This window comes from Crocuta crocuta, unplaced genomic scaffold (assembly GCF_008692635.1).
Source record: "Crocuta crocuta isolate KB4526 unplaced genomic scaffold, BGI_CrCroc_1.0 scaffold179, whole genome shotgun sequence".
NCBI classification, from domain to species: Eukaryota; Metazoa; Chordata; class Mammalia; order Carnivora; family Hyaenidae; genus Crocuta; species Crocuta crocuta.
Window position 1 is genome coordinate 9,765,355 of NW_027551568.1, and position 21,795 is coordinate 9,787,149.

Sequence of the window (21,795 nt, forward strand, 5' to 3'; positions counted from 1 at the left end):
GCTTTACAGCCACTTCTATGAACTGGGCCTCAGCTGGCATGGTTCTCACTTGCAGCTGAACCACTTCAGGCCTACAAAAGTCAGTGTTCCCTCCATCTTGCCCCTTCTGCTTGTTATGGGCTGAATGGTATCCTCACAAAAGATACATTGAAGCCCTAACCCCCAGTATCTGTGAACGTGACCTTATTTGGATATATAGGGTCTTAGCAGATGTAATCCGGTTAAAAGGAGGTTGTTGGAGGGGGCTCTTTCCAATATGGTGGATGTCCTTATAAGAAGAGACAGAGACATTGAGGGAGAATGCCATGTGACGACACAGGCAGAGATGGGAGCGATGTACTTGCAAGCCAGAAACGCCGAGGGTCGCCAGCCACTGCCAGAAACCAGAAAAGAGGCAAAGAAAATGCTACCCAGAGCTTCCGAGAGAGTGAGCATAGCTCTGTTGACACCTTGAGTTTGGAGTTCTGCTCTCTCGAACTGTGAAAGAGTACATTTCTGTTGCGTAAAGCCACCCAGTTTGTGGTACTTCATTACAGAAACCCCATGAAATGCATACATTAACCCACATCACCTTCAGGCTGGCAGAGGTCAGCTCCTGAGTTTCTCACCCATGCTCTGCAAGGATCACTCATTCATTCACTCATTCATTCACTCATTCATTCATGTGTGTGGCCTTGCTGGGAATTTTATAAGAAACACAAACTAAGGCATATGCCCAAGTTAGCTTCAGTTTAGGGAAACAAGAAATTCACATCAAGAAGCTGATCAAATGAGATGAGATGGTGAGTAGAATGTGTGTTTCTGGGTTAGTCCCGGCACTCAGCAGCCACTCAGCACCAGAAGGTGTTATTGTAACGTGAAGAGAGGCAGTAGATACACCATGGGCTCAAACCAGACTGGTTGGGTTGGAATCTCAGCTTCTCCAGCCCCCACTCCCTGCCTCTCTAGGGCAGCTCCCTCCTCTCTTGCCCTAGTACTGTATCACATTTTCCTATTCATTTTGTCCTGTGTCTCAGCAGTCCCTGAAATGATCATATTTGTTGATTTGTTGTTTGGGATAGGTCGCCTCAGCCTCGGCACTATTGACATTTTGTGTCAGATCACATTCTGTTGTGGGGCCATCCAATGGGTTGTAGGGTGTTTAGCAACATCTCAGGACTCTACCCACTAGAAGCCAGGGGCATCCCTCTGAGGCATGACAATCAAGTATGTGTCCAGACACGCCAAGTGTCCCCCAGGGAAAAGTCATCCCAAGGAGAGAAACACTGATTTCAGGTCTATCTCTCAAGGCAGAAATATCCTGTCTTGTTGTCTATCGCATCTCCAGTGCCTAGAATACAATGTGCTTATGTGGTGTATGCTGGGTAAATGCGGGTTGATGAGCTGGCCAGAGAGCTGCCTGAATTCAGTTTGCTCTCTTATGGGGGTTCACAGAAAAGTACCCTGTTTCTGATTGCAGAACACCCCGGGAGATGTGGCCCTGAGAAGCTGGCATGTAGGTGGAAATCTGTAGCATGAGCAAGACGCCTCTTGGCCAGGTGCAGATGATGGGCATTCCCAGCAGAGGGAATGGGGTGTGGGTTAGAATGTGGGGTGTTGGTGTAAAACTGGGCATGAGGCTGGGGGACAGAGTGACCAGTTAAGGGAAGCTTCAGGGGGATAGGGACAAAATTCTTAGGGCTGGCTGAAGGCCGATGACAAAGGGATTGAGTTCCACTTTGAGATGTTTGATTAGTAAGAAGTCACTCTGAAGTCATTAATATACCTGATTATCCCCTTGATTCATGCTCCTTGCTGATGGATTAGTGCTTCATGAAATGCCAGTCCCCTTGTAACTCATATTTCTCTACTTTTACTTTTTCTCAGCAACTATCACTTCTGATAATTTTTACATTAATTGTACATAACACTGCTTTGCTTTAAACATATTATTTTAAAACATTTTGTTTTACAGTTCACTTCACAGCTTGAAATTCTGTAGACAGTGGTCATAAATCTCTCTTGAAAGAAAATGGAAGTTGTCTGTTTTAATTTCCTATCAATTCCCTACTGCTTGGGAAGAAGAATGAGAGACACACACACAGACACACACAGACACATGCAGACACACAGATACATAGACACACACATGCAACTTTGCAAGCACTGGCAAATCTCCATGTTTTACTGGCCAATTGCTTTTTTTTTTTTTTAAAGAAAAATAGGTTACTTTCAAATTGCATGTATTTGAGGTTGGATTTGAAGACACGTTTTGGGATAAGGTACAAGATTTGGAATAGAAACAGCAGTTTAATTTTGGGATGTGACCAGAAGTGTGGCAGCAATGAGATTTAAGAATCAGCACAGGTTTTGGGTCAGAGAGATTTGGTTTTAATTCCGGCTGCTGTGCTCGCTAGCTCTGTGACCCTAGGCAAGTTACATTAATCTCTGTCAGTCTTCATTTCTCCACCTATATAGTGGTGTGCAGAGTCATATAAACCCCACCAAAACTTAGTGCCATAAAAGAGCAACAGTAATCAGTTATTTTGCTCAATTAGCTATTCTTTTCTTTGGGTCAGGAATCAATGGTGATGGCTTGTTTCTGCTTCTCGTGATGACGACAGTGGAGCCATAAGATGCATTTCCAAGATGGTCCCTGCACCTGGCTGGTAAGTTAACATTGACTGTTGACCAAGAGCTCAATGAAATCTGACAACCAGAGTACCTATATGTGACCTCCCCAGTTTGATGGACTTAGAATATTTGGACCACTTATAAGGTCTGGCTTCCCCTAGAATGAGTGTCCCAAGAGCAATGACAATCACCGTTCCAGTTTTCATCTCTATGCACTTGACTTGACTATTCAAGATACCTCATACATGTGGACTTACACTGTATTTGTCCTTTTGTGACTGACTTATATCACTTAGTATAATGTTCTTAAGTTTCATCCATCTGTACCAGGTGCCAGGATGTCCTGTCCTTCCTTTTTAAGGTCAAATAATATTCCATGGTATGTATTTACAACATTATTTTTTACACTCACNGCACATGACAAAACAGGAACACTCACCAGGAGGTTCTTGGGAGGCCCCCCAGCGTGGGGGGATGATGGAGGAATCTTTTCCAATCTTCCCATTTCCAAGATGGTCCCTGCACCTGGCTGGTAAGTTAACATTGACTGTTGACCAAGAGCTCAATGAAATCTGACAACCAGAGTACCTATATGTGACCTCCCCAGTTTGATGGACTTAGAATATTTGGACCACTTATAAGGTCTGGCTTCCCCTAGAATGAGTGTCCCAAGAGCAATGACAATCACCGTTCCAGTTTTCATCTCTATACACTTGACTTGACTATTCAAGATACCTCATACATGTGGACTTACACTGTATTTGTCCTTTTGTGACTGACTTATATCACTTAGTATAATGTTCTTAAGTTTCATCCATCTGTACCAGGTGCCAGGATGTCCTGTCCTTCCTTTTTAAGGTCAAATAATATTCCATGGTATGTATTTACAACATTATTTTTTACACTCACCTGTTGATGGGCACTTGGATAGTTTCCACCTCTTTGACATTGAGAACAATATTGCAATGAACTTAGTTTACCATTTACACTTACTCATAGGTGTCTTTGGTGATGAGCTCTGTCTCCTGAGGTCTCCCAATGCTGGGAATTCCACCTGGCAAAAGATACACCTTTTGTTTTTCCTCAGCACCATTTCTTAGAACCTGAGACAATGCTAACTGGGGTGTAGGGAACTCGAATATTTGTTGACTAAGTGAATGGACCAATTTAACTTGGAATGTCTTGAAAATGATCTTACTTCTCTGTGGTCACATTTTCTTTTCTTTAAAATCTCATAATTATGTGAAAATATATGTGAATGTGTAAACCAGGAGCTTACCTGGAGAGAGAGAAAAAAAGAAGCTTTGCAAAGTCAACACCACCAAGGAGCTATTTACCTGTTTTTGATCATTTAAGGAAACTGCACACTGATTTTTGTGGTAAGGTAGGATCATATGGGTTAGCTATTTATAATAACATCTTAAGAGATTTTTAAAATTCAGGATTTTGTGAAGGTGATAACACAGAAAAGATACAAGTAGAGTTCTTGCATGGAAATCATAGGTTTTGTAATACTTTTGCTTTCTGTTTAAGGGCTCTCTGGTTCTGATGTTAACTGTAGACTCCTCAATGGGGCACTGGGGAGAAATCTTTGTCAGTTCTGAGGGAAATGACTGGCTCGGAATGGCTTCACTTTGGGCTAAGTTCAGTGATGTAACTATTCATTCTGAGGTTGGTTAGAATTAAATTTTTTTTTAATGTTTATTTATTTTTGAGGGAGAGAGAGTGAGAGAGAGACAGAGCATGAGCATGGGAGGGGCAGAGAGAGAGGGAGACACAGAATTTGAAGAAGGCTCCAGGATCTGAGCTGTCAGCACAGAGCCCAACTTGGGGCTTGAACTCATGAACCATGAGATCATGACCTGAGGCAAAGTCAGAGGCTTAACCGACTGAGCCATCCAGGCACCCCAGCATTTAAAAAATTATCATGGAAAATTTCAAACATATAAAAAGTAGAGAGCATAATATAATAAATAAGTGACTTCCATGTACCCATGAGGCAATTTCAAGTTACCAACTCATGGTCAATGTTATATTGTGGGTGCCTCCATCTGCCTCCTCCTCCCCCCTGAATTATTTTGGAACAAATCCCAGACATTATATAATTAAATCCATATAGATTTCCAGCATGTTTTTACGAGGGACGTACTCTTTAAGGAAACATAATGACCATACTATTTTTACATCTAATTAAAAATAATTGCTTATAATCATGAAATACTGAGTCAGCGCTCAAATTCCTCCAATTAGTATACATTCTTTTTTAAAAAATGTTTACTCATTTTTGAAAGTGAGAGAGTCAGAAAGAGTGCGAGTGAAGGAGGGGCAGAGAGAGAAGGGGACAGAGGATCTGAAGTGGGTTCCATGCTGACAGATGTGGGGGTTGAACTTACTAACCATGAAGATAATGACCTGAGCCGAAGTCGGTCTCTCAACTCACCGAACCACTGAGGTGTCCCAGCTTATATTCTTTTTATAGTTCTATCAGCAGTCAAAAAAAAGTCGCATATTAAATTATTGGATATGTCTCAATTTTTTAATTAAATATAGCTTATTGTCAAGTTGGTTTCCATATAACACCCAGTGCTCATCCCAACAAGTGCCCTTCTCCATGCTCATCACCCATTTTCCCCTCTCTCCCACTCCCCATCAACCCTCAATTTGTTCTCAATATTTCTTAGAGTTTTCCTCCCTCCCTCTCCTTAACTATTTTTTCCGCTTCTCCTCCCCTATGGTCCTCTGTTAAGTTTCTCCTTTTCCACATATGAGTGAAAACATACGGTATCTGTCTTTTTCTGCCTGACTTATTTCACTTAGTGTAATACCTTTGAGTTCCATTCACATTGCTGCAAATGGCCAGACTTCATTCTTTCTCATTGCCATGTAGTATTTCATTGTATATGTAATAAACCACATCTTCTTCATCCATTCATCAGTTGATGGACATTTAGGCTCTTTCCATGATTTGGCTATTGTTGAAAGTGGATATGCCTTAATTTTAAAATGAAATCTCTTCCATGTCTTTCTCTAGTCTTTTATTCCCTTTGTTATTTGCTTGAGGAAAAACTACCTGTTTGGCCTGTAGCCTTTCCCATGTTCTGGACGTTGCTGTTTAAATCCTTGTGACATCGTTTAGCATGCTCCTCTGCCTCTCTATTTCTGGTAAATTGGTAATTAGATCTCAAAACTTGATAGATTCAGGTTGGAGTTTTTGGCAAGAATGCCGCAATCTTTAGATGGTGGTGTATTTTTCCCTCGCATCTAATGGGCTTTCTGTGATGTTAGTGGTGCTGTGTCATCATTGCCTGGATCCATTATCTTTTTCGAGTTCACAAAATGTTGGGTCATAATTTTATCACTCTTCACTTCCCTTGTAAGTTGGGAAACTGCTATAGAGAGAATCCCCTCATTATGGTTTTGAATACCCTCAGAAATGCTTTGTACAGAAAAGGCAGATACAATGCTTGATTCCTTTTACTTTCATTTGCCAATTTTCAAAACAACACAAGAGATCGAGGAGATTTTTTCCTTACCTCTCTCCTTTCATCTCCCTATTCCTTCTTAGCTTCTTTTCCCTTCCTTCATTCTAGTCTTCCTCCCCCACCCCCATTTTATTTAACCCATTTAAATGCATGTTGTTTAAATGTATTTAAACATTGTAAATGTTTAGTTATTAACTATGTTTATAACTAAAACATCTGAATTAATTTTTAACACATTTGATGGGTTTCATAGGCTTCATTAACTTTTAATTTTAGGTCTTTATTTCTATTTGAAGAAAATCCTTATGTATATGTACTTGATTATATGCCTTCAGTAAATGTCAATTCTTTGCCAATTGGCTATTATCCAGACTTTCCCTGCCATTTGCCAATGCATATACATAAGCAGAAATCTGCTGAATGAGGCTTCCAGATAAGCTAATGTTTTCCAGATAAAAATAGCTGGTGCATACTTTCTGCCCTTTACCCTTCCTTGTTTTCTCTGCCTGGTTGTGGATGCAAAGGCTGGAGGAGTAACAGTAATCATGCCAAAAAGAAGATGAACCCTTATATGCATAATCAGGTAAGAGCAGAGATTGCATTGGAGCCTAGTTTCTTGAAGATGCATTGGAATCTCAGGTTCCATTTTGAGATTACTGTAGCTGACTTTCTGTTATTTGAGAAAAAAAGTTTTTTAAGCCACCATTTATTAGCATTTTTTCAAATATATGTTTTTTTAATGTTTTATTTATTTCTAAGAGAGAGAGAGAGAGAGACAGCGTGAGAAGGGAAGGGTCAGAGAGAGAGGGAGTCACAGACTGAAACAGGCTCCAGGCTCTGAGCTGGCAGTCAGCACAGAGTCCGACGCGGGGCTCGAACCCACGAACCGCGAGATCATGACCTGAGCTGAAGTCGGACGCTTAACCGACCAAGCCACCCAGGCGCCCCATAACATTTTTTAAAAAATTAATTTATTGTCAAATTGGCTAACATACAGTGTGTACAGTGTGCTCTTAGTTTTGGGGGTAGATTCCCGTGATTCATCACTTACATACAACACCCAGTGTTCATTCCAACAAGTGCCCTCCTCAATGCCCATCACCCATTTTCCCCTCTCCCCCAACCCCCATCAGCCCTCAGCTTGTTCTTTGTATTTAAGAGTCTCTTATGGTTTGACTCCTTTTCTCTGTGTGTATCTATTTTTTCCCCTTTCCCTTTCCCCATGGTCTTCTGTTAAGTTTCTCAAGTTCCATTTTTGATATTTGCAGCTGCATGTCTTCCATGCTGCATTTGTCCAAAGTCAGGTACACAAAGTATAGGAGACCTGGGTTTCAAATCCAGGTTTGTTACTATCTGAAGCTTGTGTTCTATTATTAAATGATATGGAGAATGGTGGGCAAGGGCTTACAGCTGAATATTTCTAAGAAGACGCTCACTAACTCTTTGATTACCTTCACACACACTTTGTATAGAAAAGGCAGGGTACATGTTTGATCTGTAAACCAGTCTCTTCCTCTAAGCAGCGCTGTTCTCTGAAGCAGAGGCTGGGATTAACACTCATTTTCAGCACCTCCTCAGGCAGGGGATGAGATGCATCTGGCCTCACGTAAAGAGCTGATGAAATATCTAAGCATTTTCTTGCTTCTTGTCAAATGATTTCAACTTTTCTGCAACAAAAGGACCTCTTTTATTAACTCCCTGCAAAGTACAACATGTTTTGAAAGATTTTGTCAGGCACACTGTACTTAATGATAAATATTTGATTCACTTTTCCATTTAAATTTAATCAAATGTACATAGAACCTCTAATCAAAGTTTCTGATCTACATGCCTGGTGTTGCCACACTAAGTTGGTTCTGATTTGAGTGAAAAACAGGGACACTTTGGTTAGCCTGTACAACCTTAAATTCTGTTGAAACTTAAGGATGATGGAAATGTCCCCATGAGTTCCCTGGTCACCTCCAAAGACTCCTGTGGGTCCAGGGACTCTGTTGGGAACCCAGGTTGAGGGGGTGCTGGTTTAGAGTCGGGTGGTCCATATTCCAATAAGGTTGATTCTCATCACAACAAAAGGTGTAGAAGAGGCTTTATTTGGAAGGTGGGTTGGCTTCGGGTTCTCCTATTGCCATGTACTTCTTCTGAGCTGGGCTGAGCCAAAGTGAGCCCTGATTGTCTCATGACCATCCAGCTCCTGATGCTCCTCACCTCCCACCTGTACTCTCCAGGCCTGGTTCCTGGAAACCTAGTGGTAGAGTATTTAGGAGCACCATCAACAAGGGTAAGTGGGATCTTGAATTGGTCTTACTTAGGAATCCAGCCTGACTGCTAGGTGCCCTGTAGAATGAATGTTCTGTAGCTTTCCCTTCTATCTCTTATCCTGCTTGTTATGTTCATCATGGATGAATTCTATGTGAAAAACATGTATCTAGCCCTGCTGTGAACTAGTATAATATTTGATGCCAGGTTGCAGAGATGAATAGGATCCTATGATTGGGACTGGTCTTCTGCCTTGATTCCTGGTTGGTAATCTGTTTTCTTCATTTGAAGACTTAATATGAACCTTAGCAGGGTTTGTGAGACACTATGTAGCTAATTCTAATCTCCTCTAGTCTTCTACTGGAGTTGGATCCCTCTGATGGGCTCCACTGATGGGGTCCTTCTCTAGCCCGGATGGGTTATCTACCATCTCAACACAGCAGGTCCAGCTTTTCACTGAGAAGGGGCTCTATTGCCCTACTCTTCCCACAAGGCTGGGTTTCTCTGTGTTCTTCTTCTGCGTGACTCTCTCTTACATTAGGTTATAAGCTCCTCAACCGCAGGGCATTTGTTCACTTAACTATCCCTAGCACCATGCCCAGTGTACACTGAATGGTAGGCTCTGGTAGATGCTGGTTGCTATTTGTTTAATGTTGGGTAGAAGTGAGTGCTATATGCAGAAGAAAAGAGAGATTTGGATTCGGGGGATCATGAACCCAAGAAGTTTGGCAATTGTATAGTCTGGCCGTTGTGAATGCTGCAGTCCTGTGGGGTGATATGGGATGAAAGGGAAGCTGTGGGCCAGATACAACCATCAACACCAAACCATCACTTAAGCCACTGATAGAATGAATAACGGTCAGGTGNACTGAATGGTAAGGCTACTACTGAATGGTAGGCTCTGGTAGATGCTGGTTGCTATTTGTTTAATGTTGGGTAGAAGTGAGTGCTATATGCAGAAGAAAAGAGAGATTTGGATTCGGGGGATCATGAACCCAAGAAGTTTGGCAATTGTATAGTCTGGCCGTTGTGAATGCTGCAGTCCTGTGGGGTGATATGGGATGAAAGGGAAGCTGTGGGCCAGATACAACCATCAACACCAAACCATCACTTAAGCCACTGATAGAATGAATAACGGTCAGGTGGTGGTTGGAAACTATGGTAATGGAGGTAGAGACTGGGTGATGGCTGGAGGAACTGAGGCTCAGGAGGAGAGGGATTTTAACACAAGAGCATAGGCAGCTGAGGGTGGCACTGGGCACCAAGATGATCATCACAACTCTGAGCAATGTGGAGGGATGTGTTGAGAATGGGCAGATTCCACCTGAGCTCGCTGCAAAGGAATTGCTGTTACCAGAGGAAAGTCAATCCTCAGTTAAGGCATGGAAGTAGTAGGGATATTCAGGGAAGAGGTCGTGGCTCTGTGACAGTTGGTTGACCACATTGCAAAGACTGCACAGGTCAGCACCTTAGCCAGATTAGTCCCCATGATGGCTGCCTGCCTCATCTCAGGTCCTCTCCTCCCTTCACCACCAAGGTCTTAACACGTTGGGGAGTGCCAATGGCTTTGGATTTGTCCCAGGTTCCTGCATTTTTGGATCATCTTCTGGACTTGGTCATGAGTTTTGTCCTTGACAGCTGCCTCATTCCTTTGGTCCCAGCCTCCTACCAGCCCTACCTCCTCTGGAGAAATGAGAAGTGAAAAATTGGCTCTGGCAGCCCTCCACCTGGAGTTATCTCTCCAGCCAGAACTTTTGCTTAATTTGCTTACTGACATTTCACACTGATACGTGGGGAATTGTCAGTTGAGGTCCAAGTGTATGCATGACTCACATGTTTTTGAAGACTATGTGGAGGAGGGAGGAAAAAAATTAAACCAAGAAAAAAATGAGAGAGAGAGAGTATAGTCATGTAAACCATAAAAGAGCCTACGAGGCTTGCTTTGGTTTTGTTTGTTTTAGAAAATGACGGGAGCCCATAATGTTTGAACTTTTCCATTGTCAAGTCTGCTGAGAATTCAAGCAGGGCTGACCCCTGGAGACTTATCTTTCCTCAGGTCCTGAGATAGAAAGAATGAAAGTCTGAATCTTATTAAGCAGATCCACAGGACTTGGGTTGAAAGAAATATGAAAACACAATTTTGCATTCAAGCTCGGGAAGGAAAAATAACTTCAGACTGAGCCAGATGTACTTTGTGACTCCTTCAACAGCTACACAGCATATGTAGAGTGTGTGTGTGTGTGTGTGTGTGTGTGTGTGTGTGTGTGTGTGTGTATGGTGTCATCCTTTGGCTGGCAAACTGGTTCCAAACTTTGCATGAAGAGTCAGTATCTTTGCTATCCAATTAACCAGAAAAATGTATCTAATGACGTTTCTGGATAGAACTTACTTTTTATGAAGTGGGTCCCTCTGTGACATTTGCTCACATGAGCTCTGCCAGGAAAGCCCCCACCCCTCGCCCCCACCAAGTATCCTTACTTACACATTTCAGCATGTGGCTAGGAGATCTTCCCCATCGCTCCAACTCACTGACCGTTGTCCCCCTTTCTAGAACCTCTATAGCCCTATTGTCTGTGCCTTTTAAACACACAGGATTCTGCCTTTCTGGGGTCTTGAGAATTTTCAAGTTGCCTCTGGTTTCCTCAAGTCTGTCTTTCCTCAGGGCTGCAACTCCCTCCATGCCGCTTTTCCTTAAGCACAAACTAGGTTTGTTCTTTAATTACCCATAAGGCACTTTCTAAAATGTTCCTGAGGGCTTGTGAAATGAGAAAGGAATGGCAGTGGAGGTGAATGTTACCAGGTACGGTGGCCCCCAGCTTCCTTGATCCAAGCCCCTCCCTGGTGGGGACCTGTGGTGCCATGTTCTCTTTTGCCCTTCCTGTCTCCACATGCAATACACAGCTTACTGCCATGACAGGGAAATTTGTCCTCACCCAGATCCAGCCCTCAACCCTCTGGACACACTGAGGGAGAATCACCAAGGTTCCTGGTAAACCCTTAGCCTGAGAACGTATCTCACAGAGATGACTGGTGTCTCATTGCTTTGGGTCTATTTCAGAAGAGGTCCTACTTTACCTTTGTCTAATTAAAATGTCCTGTAAGTGATTTTTTCCTTAACAAAGGTGCTGTCTTCCCTCATGGAGAAATTCAAGCCTCTACCTCCGGCAAAGCAGAATTGCTGGCAGCTTTCAAATGTCAGGGGCATGCTTCTAGCTGTCAAGATTTCAAAACATGTATGCATGCAGTTTCAGCTAGAACACCCCAGAGCACATTAACTATCTTCTCCCTCTCCTGCCTCTATATAGTTTCCCCTGTAATTAACATCATGCATTAGCGTGGTGCATTTGTTACAATTGATGAACTGTATTGGTATGTTATTATTAACTGAAGCCCATCCTTTATGTTAGGTTTTTACGCTTGGTGTTGTATAGTCTATGGACTTTGACAAATGCATATTATCATGTATCCATCATTAGAGTCTCGTATAGAATAGGTTCACTGCTTTAAAAATTCCCTGTGGTCCATGTATTCATCCCTTTCTCTCTCTCTCTGAACTCCTGGAAATCATAGATCTTTTTATTGTCTCTACATTTTTTCCTTTTCCAGAATACCATAGAGTTGGAATCATACACTAGATTGCCTTTCCTTCCTTCCTTCCTTCTTTCCTTCCTTCCTTCCTTCCTTCCTTCCTTCCTTCCTTCCTGAGAGAGAGACAGCAAGCATGTGAGCAGGGGAGAGGGCTAGAGGGAGAAAGAGAGAGAGAATCTTTTAATATTTTAATCTTTATTTATTTTTGAAAGAAAGAGACAAGGCACAAGTGTGTGAGGGGCAAGGAGAGAGACACACCCACACACACAGAGTCTGAGGCAGGCTCCAGGCTCTGGGCTGTCAGCACAGGTCCCTACGTGGGTTTCATACTCACAGGCCATGATATCATGATCTGGGCCAAAGCTGGATGCTTAACCAACTGAGCCACCCAGGTGTCCCAAGAGAGAGAATCTTAGGTAGGCTCCACATCCAGTGCAGAGTCCAACATGAGCCTCTGTTGCACGACCCACAGATCATAACCTCAGCCTAAATCAAGAGTCAGACACTCAACCAAATGAGCCATCCTGGCATCCCTAGGTTGTCTTTTCTGATTGGCTTCTTACTTAGCAATATGTCTTTGAGTTTCTTCCATATCTTTTCCTGACTTGATAGCTCATTTCTTTGAAGTGCTGAATAATATTCTAGGGTCTGGGCGGACCACAGTTTATTTATCCATTCACCTACTCAAGACATCTTGGTTGCTGCCAGTTTTTGGCAACTATAAATTAAGTGCTATAAACATCCATGTGCAGGTATTTGTGAAGACATAAGTTTTCACTCCTCTGGGGGAATACCTAGGAATATAATTGCTGATTTGTATCATAAGTCTATGATTAGATTTAAATTTTTAAATTTTTAAAAATTTATTTCTGAGAGAGAGAGACAGCATGAACAGGGGAAGATCAGAGAGAGAGGGAGATACAGAATCTGAAACAGGCTCCAGGCTCTGAGCTAGCTGTCAGCACAGAGCCTGATGCGGGGCTCAAACCCACGAACCACGAGTTCATGACCTGAGCTGAAGTCAGATGCTTAACCGACTGAGCCACCCAGGCACCCCAGTCTATGATTAGATTTAAAAACTGCCACAATTGTCTTCCAAACTGGCTGTTTCCCTTTGCATTCCCACCAGCAATTAATGAGAATTCCCATTGCTCTGCATTCTTATCAACATTTGGTATTGTTAGTATCTTATGCATTTATTTATTTATTTTATAATTTATTATTGAAGCCCAGTTGACTCGCGATGTTATATTAGGTGCAAGTGTACAGCATCATGATCTGGCAATTCTGTGCATCACTCAGTGCTCACCACCTGTGTGGTCACCATCTGTCATTGTGCAACGTTATTACAATGTTATTGGCTATTGACTATTGCACTTTTCATTTCCACGATTTATTTATTTATTTATTTGGACGTTTGTACCTCTCAATCTTCTTTATCTGTTTTGTCCATCTCCCTACCCACCTCCTCTCTGGCAGTCACTAGTTTGTTCTCTGTATATGAGTTTGTGTTTTTCATTGTTTGTTCATTTGTTTTGCCTTTTAGATTTTATATATAAAGGAAATCATATGGATTTGTCTTTCTCTATCTGACATATGTCATTTAGTATAACACTCTCTAAGTCCACCCATGTTGTCACAAATGTCAGTATTTTAGATTGTAGCCATTCTAATTGGTATGTAGGTATTTTATACAGTGGCTTCTAGCATTTTAATTTGCAATTCTTTATACTTATTTGCCATCTGTATATCTTTTTGGTGAAGCATCTGTTCAGATCTTTTCTCCATTTTTATTTTATTTTTATTTTTTTAATTTTTAATTTTTAAAAAGTGTTTATTTTTGAGAAGCGGGGGTAGACACAGAATCCAAAGCAGGCTCCAGGCTCTGAGCTGTCAGCCGAGAGCCCAACGTGGGGCTTGAACTCAGGAACCATGAGATCATGACCTGAGCTGAAGTTGGATGCTTCAACTGAGCCACCCAGGTGCCCGTCTTTTCTCCATTTTTAAATTGGCTTATTTGTTTTCTTACTTTTGAGGTTTAAGTATTCTTTGTATATTTTGGTTACAAGTAATTTATCAGATCCATGTTTTGTAAATATTCTTTCTTAGTCTGTAACTTGTATTTTTATTCTAATAACAGTGTCTTTCACAGAGTACACGTTTTTAATTATAGTGAAATCCAAAATGTTAATTTGTTCTTTCATGAACTTTTCTGTTGGTGTTGAATCTGAAAAGTCATCACCAAACCCAAGGTCACCAAGATTTTTTCCTATCTTATTTTCTATAGTCTTATATTTTACACTTATATCTATGACCCATTTTGAGTTGATTTTTGTAAAAAGTGTAAGATTTCTCTCTTGATCCAACACTATTTGTTGTAAAACTATCTTTTCTTCATTGAATTGCTTTTGCTTCTTTGTCAAAGGTCAGTTGACTATATTTGTTTGGGTCATTGTTCTATTCTGGGCTGTGTATTCTGTTCTATTAATCTTTGTATCTATTCTTTTTTTTTCAAAATTGTGATTTTTCAAAGTCACATTGTCTTGATTACTGTTGCTTTATCTGAGTCTTGAAATCAGGTCACTTCTTTCCTCCAACTTTGTTTTTCTTCTTAGTCTTTTACCTTTCCCCATAAAGTTTAGAATCAATTTGTCCATCTCCATAAAATAACTTGCTGGGGTTTTAATTGGAGCTGTGTTGAATCTATAGATCAAGTTGAGGAAAAATAATATCTTGGAAATACTGAGTTTTCCTATCCATGAACATGGAATATCTCTCCATTTATTTAGATATTCTGTGATTTTGCTCATCAGTATTTCGTACTTCTCTTCACATAAAACTTATACGTACTTTGTTAGATTTGTACTTAAGAATGTAATGTATTTTTGATGTTAATGTAAATGGTGTTGTGTCTTTAATTTCAACTTCAAATTGTTCGTTGCTGGTATATAGATTTATTTATTTTCATCAGAAAATAAAAACAAGCCTCCAGACAAACTCAAAACAAGTCTCCAAACCATCTCAGTACAAATGACATCTTACAAAAAATTGAACACAATTTCTTATCCAAAGCCTGATTCCTGTAGTCTCACCAGGCATTTGTTTGTTCTATGATCAAATATTGTCTATAATGGACAGTTCACTGTCTCTCAAAGCAAGTCATTGTCTTTCAGACAACTTTTCTTGTAGACAGTTTTTCCTTGTGGATTTCCAGATTGCTCATAGACAGGATTTCCTCACGGATGAGTTATAGCTTAACTCTAAAATAACAAAGGCATTTGTGATCCAAGTTAATGATTCTACTGACACTCTCTCATCAACTTGGGGTAAATGTTAAGTTGAGATTATCCTAGGATTGGTGCAGCAAGTGTGCTGTGAGTCTGTGTGCAGAGGAATCAGACTTTAGGGTACTAATTGGGAATGAACCACTGACCTCAGGTCCGGATTTGGCACTTGTTAGCTGAGTGACTTTGGTAAGCCCTACTTTTCTAATGTTTTAATTTTTACAAATGAGAAAATTAGTATCCTCACAGGACTGTCATAAGAAAGAAGATAATGAAAATGAAAGCAAGTTTAAACCAAACTGTTTAGTGTAAGCATAATTTTGACTTACTATCATGTTATTGTCACTTGCTCCCCAGATCCATAAAATAACAAGTGGGCATAGGAAGGAAGACAGAGAGAGAAGCAGAGTTGTAACACTCAAAGTAAACCTAGAAAGATATGGTTCCCAAGCTTTGTATACCATGACTGGAATGAGCTTAAACATAATCTAGTTAACATCTTAGGGCTTGCCTAAGTCACAACCTGCTTGTGAGTCAGGTTACATAGCTATTGAGCTATGAAAGGATCCAGTATGAGTCTAAGACCAGTGCTCTTCTTCCTATCTTACTAGGCAAAAGAAGCATCTGATTCTTCCTGTTTAGACTCTATCCTTGCCAGGTTTCCTGTCTCTTCACTGACCATGGGACTCAGGGCTTTCTAATCAGAGCACTCATTGTCAGGAATTTTAGGGATGGGTTACATCATGGGTATTCCTTCCCTAAGAAAAAAACAACTGGCTGCTTATCTGTAAGGCAGGAGGTATTTCTCTAGGCTCAGTCAAGCCAAGAGGAACAAAAGACCTTGCCTTCTATGTTACCTTCCACTGATCAAAATTACCAAGTTCCATTTAGGTGTGCAAAGAAGTATTTCTTAGTCATGATTGTGGACATGATAAAAGAGAAATGAATACTTTGCAGAAATTAGATTCAAATGCCCTCTTGAAAATCCACAAAAGACTTTCTGGGAGGGAAGAGCTAGGATTTTCATATTTACCACTTTTTTCTTTTTGTGTGTGTTTTTCTTTAAGTTTGTTTATTTTGAGAGGGGGTGGGGGAGGGAGAGAGAGAGAGAGAGAGAGAGAGAGAGAGAGAGAATGTGTGCAAGTGGGGTAGGGGCAGAAAGAGGAGAGAGGGAATCCCAAGCAGGCTCTGTACCATCAGCACAGAGCCCAAACTGGGCTTGATCCCATGAACCACAAGATCATGACCTAGGCTGAAATTAAAGGGTGGATGCTTAACCAACTGAGTTACCCAAGTGCCATTTCCAAATGCTTTTTTTTTATATACTAGGCATGGTACTGGGTGCTGAGTTCATAAAACTTAGCTTCATAGAGTTTTTGGCCATGAGTTGCTCACAGTCTGGGGGTAGACTGTTGCATTTCATAAACATCTACCTCCAAGAGCTGTGCAACCTTGTGCTTAATGCCTCAGTTTATCATTTCTAAAATAGGGATAATTATGGAATGTATCTCATTGGATTGTAGTATGAGTTAAAAGAGAAGATGTCTACAAATCCCATGGCACAGAGTCTTGCAGAATATAAGGAATGGTACCATAGCAGATGTCCAAATGGAGACTTGAGAATTCACATAACTGAAGCATGGGGGACCATGGCCAAGTGCAGCAGACACTGTTGGTTGCTTTTCCTAGAGACATTAGTTTCATCAATTTTCCCTTCCTTCTCCCTTAATGATGTTCAAGTATCTAGTCTCTTTCAATCACATACTTCTTTGGGAGAGATTGTGTCCCAGGCCCTAGGGTGGGTCATGATTGGTCTAAGTTGATCATGGTTGGCCTTAATTCCCTTAAGCAGGGATAGTCTTAGGCTTGGGCACTTGATGTACTTCTGGACCATGAAATATAAGAAGCTGACTAGGGGGCTTTCAGGAAAGGTTTTCTAGCTCTCTCTCTTTTTTTTTAAAGTTTTGTTTCAAAACATTTTTGTGTATTATTGAGAGACAGAGCATGAGCNTTTTCAGGAAAGGTTTTCTAGCTCTCTCTTTTTTTTTTTTTAAGTTTTGTTTCAAAACATTTTTGTGTATTATTGAGAGACAGAGCATGAGCATGGGAAGGGCAGAGAGAGGGGGAGACACAACCTGAAGGAGGCTCCAGGCTCTGAGCTATCAGCACAGAGCCTGACGCAGGGCTCAAACTCACAAATCATGAGATCATGACCTGAGCTGAAATTGGACGCTTAACTGACTGAGCCACCCAGGTGCCCAATGGTTTTCTAGCTCTTATAATAAGACATTGCTGTGGGCTGAATTTGTCCCCCCAAAAGATATGTTTAATCCTAACCTCTAGGACCTATGAACATGACCTTATTTTGTAAATAGGATCTTTGCAGATGTAATCAAGCGAAGATGAGGTCATAATGATTAGGGTGGCCCCTACATCTGACATGGCTAATGTCCTCATAATAACAGGAGAAGAAACACGGGGAATACACAGGGAAAATAATCCCTCAGAGGCAGAGATTGGAAGGAGGCATCCGCAAGGCAAGGAATGCCAAGGATGGCTGGAAGCCACCAGAAGTTGGGGAGATGCAAGGGAGTATCCTTTTCTAGAACTTTCAGAGACAGCATGGCCCTGCTGACACTTTTATTTCAGACTTTTGGCCTTTAGAACAATGAGGAAATTGCATTTCTATTGTTTTAAGTAACTCAATTTGTGGTACTTAGGTACAGCAGCCCTAGGAAACTAACATAGACACTAAGAAAAGATGTGTTCTTACTCTCTTCCTTTGGATTATTGTGTTTGGATGTGTCTCTTGCAACTATTAAAGGCTTGTTGCAGGTCTGAGGAGACCCCACCTGAGGACTAGGGGGCTGGCCGGTATGAAGTCACAGAGTTGAGTCCCAGGCTGCCTCCTCTGTTTTGCCTGTTGTGTTAGATAAAGCGTTTCTCTCATTGTTTAAGCCACACTGAGTTGATTTTCTGTTACTTGTAGGTAAAATTATCCTAAGCAGATGCTGCATGTCATTTTTGCTCTCTTCGCCCCTTGCTTCTTCTTTGTGAAGAGGCATTGCTTACAGTACCCACTCCAAGGATCTTTGTGAGGATTAAGTGAGACAGAGAACAATCCAGATTTTGTCTTCTCTTTCTAATTTTTGTTACAGTGCACAATAAATTCCATACATGCCAGCTACTGTTGTTGTTATTGTTATTGTTAATTATTCTGTGTATCTTCAGCCCTAATACATGGTGAATATTCAATAAGTATCTACTTTGAATGAATGAGTAGATGTAATGCAAGAGGGAACAAGGAAATAATGATAAGGATATGCCAAACAGCTGTAAGAGATGGAGAGATTTCATTTTGGCTGCTGGCTCTGAATCAAGACTTGGGGACTACATGTGGCCTGGGTCAAGTTGGCAAGAACTCATGTTGGGAAGTTTGGTGCTTTTATGCAGGGATCTTTGGATTAAATAATACCTAAAGGGTTTTGCTGAGAAGCTGGTGTGCGGCAGGGACAGGAAGAAGGGGGGCTCGGAGCCTGCCTTGGAAAGTCCTAAAGTACAGCTTTACCCCGTGAGCACAAGGATTAAGGCAGAACTTGGGAGCTTTGTTAGGCCTCAGAGTTAAGGAAAAGATTTTCATTTTGCCTGAGGGAGAGAGACTGTCTGTTTTTCCCAAAGATCTTGTTTGAAATTAAGGTCTCGGAACACTGGATTCAATTAACTACCAGTTTAAGAACCTTGGGGAATCTAGCTTGCCGTGTGTTTCATTTTCTTTTGCAAGTCACCTCCTGGTTTTTTTTGCCTTCACATTTCTCCCACCTACAGAGAATTCTGGGCTTGGGATAGGTCAAGACCAGCTTCTTTTTTCCTGGGTTAAAAGTGGGGAGTACTGGGTAGGTTTTCCTTCAGTTTGCTGTTGACTTGGCCTAGAGTCAAGATCACGTGTGTGTGTACTTATGTATATATGCCTATGTATATGTATTTATTTGTGAAGGTAGGCATGCATGCATCTTTGTGAAAAGCAGTTGAAAGAAACTTAATTGTTCAATTTAAAACAGCAAACTTTTTGAAAAACAGGATCTATTGTACTCTGTAATCTGGGACTATGCGGAATTGGAGGTTGATTAAGCAAAGTCTTCATGCTAAAGATCTCACAGTCTAGGGGGAGATCAATAATTGATAAATACTAAAATTGCTAGATCCTGTATAATAACTGGAGTACTAAAGTCTAAGAAATTTGGAGAATGTTGAAAGAAGGTGAGTGGAGTGAGGACACACTTCAAAGGGTGACAGTGCTGCCTTTAGTTAAATCTAGCAATATGAGCAGGAACTGACCAGGCAAAGCCCAGGGCAAAGATACAGGACAGGTGGGCAGCAACCTGGGGCCCAACTCTGGGAGGGACACAAAATTGCTTTAGAAAAAATGGAATAAGGCACCTGTTGACTTAGATTTCTACATGTGGTTCTTACTGTGTTTAAAGGAATGTAATTTGGTCTCTCTTTTATTTGATGCATATAATAAACCCCATGTTTTGGATTATATATATAATAAAAATTAAAATTTCCCTTGGTCAGTCATATAGTCATATACACAATTTTTGTCCCTAATATAGTGGCTTTTGATTCTTGAAAATAGTATTAAGAAATAAGGGGTGAGGGCATTTGAAGGGTAGCAGGTGGACAATATTCATTGCTTTGCATTTGTAAGAGAGAGCGAGCCAGGACTGCTGTTGACGCAGGAATGGGGACCAAGTGGAAAAGTTGGGACCAGACCCAGCATTGCTATGGCTGAGGAAGATGCCTGGAAGGAAAGACTTGTAAGATGGTTCTCTTTCCCATGACATACTAGGTTCTATGTGATATAAATGCGTTTTTCCATCTTCCTTATGAAATGGTGAATAGATTCTCTGTAGTCATTAATGTGCTTATAGGAGTGGTATCTTATTTTAAAGGAACTTCAAGAAGATGAAGTGGTTAAGTGATACATTATTTACTGACCTAAAGAAGAATGTACTTGATATTTTAATGAATAGAAAAGTATTTTCTCCCCACGGATGCCAAGTAAATATTGAAAAAAATGTTTAAGAACATTAACTTGTAGGATGGTCAACTGCCTAGTTTCTTCCCAGTGGAGGGAAATAAGATGTGTGAAGCCTAAGAGGTGTGGTCCTCCATTTGGAGACTGACAGGTGGTTCAGTAGAGATGGAAGAAAGATGTGACTTTAGGATGAATGGAAGGTGAGGGAGGAGAGATGGGAAGGGGTTGGCTCAGGAAGCTGCCTTAATGCCTTGTAGACAAGTTTCTCTTAATTCCAGTAGAGTCCTGTGGATATGAGAATCACCAGGGAGGAAGATGTCTGTCTGTTCAATGGCATCTTAGATTATGGACAGCTCCTGCAAGAAAAAAATGTGATGGGCTCATTCGGACTACTTTATTTTTTAGGAGGGGAATCTGAGGTCTAGAGAGTGGACATATTCCTGCCCAGAGTGATTCTGTTGAGTGTGACAGAGGTACTTATGATAAGCTAAAATTTGCCTCCTGTAGTTCCTCCCCATTTGTCCCCTGAGGTAATTAACAGAAAAGATCCTTGAGGCATATTATAGTGAGGATACAACCTGGTGAGCTAGAAGACAGAATTAGGAAGATATGGGTTTGAGATCCAACTCTATCACTTGTTATTTGTGGGACCTCAAATGAGTTTCTTTCTGAGATTCCTAAATGATGTGAAATTTTACCTGAAAAATGAGAATATCAATGCCCATAATAGTATAGAGATTTGGGAGGAACTAGATAGCATTGTGTATATAATTATTTACTGCAATGCCAGTACCTAATGCATATGAATTTCAGCCCACCTATTAGTTTAAGTTCTGTCCTTCTTTATATATGATCATGTTTTTAAACATGTGAAGATACCTCTTGCCCCTCTTTAATCTTCTCCCATACAGGCGGAACACCCATTATTGATCATATAACTGGATGTGCATTCCCTCCTCATCTAAAGTCCCCTCCCCCTTTTAGAGTATGAGCAGAGATTGGAGAGCATGGTGCCAGGTGGGGACTGACCCATGCTGAGCAAAGTCAAAGGCCAGTTCTCTCATGTATGTTGATAAATAAAACCCAGATCCTCTGAGCATGTCGCTCTTGCCCCACATAACAGCTCTAGGAGGGATCAGATAGGTCTCAGAGTGTTGCTCAATGAGCACAAAGTAAGAACGAAATAGACTGGGTACCCATTGTGAACAGCACTATTTCCCTTCTCTGCTCTGGGAATGAACCCAACAGATACTTCCCTTGGGTCAGACCCTACAGACAATTATATTAGTGAGAGAGGAGCCTTTCCTCAAATTTCTTGTCCAAACTTGCAAAGCTGTTAGCATATCAACGGTTTCCTAAGATATACAAGATGCCTTAGAAACTATAGAATGACTATCTTGCTTGAGTCTGTTAGACTTTAAGATAGAACTCATTCTCAGATTTTAGAGGAGTGCCTTAATACTCACTCTCATGGAGCAAATATCCCTATCAGGGGCTAGTAGCTGCTTGCAGGATACATTTTAGTAGAAAATGT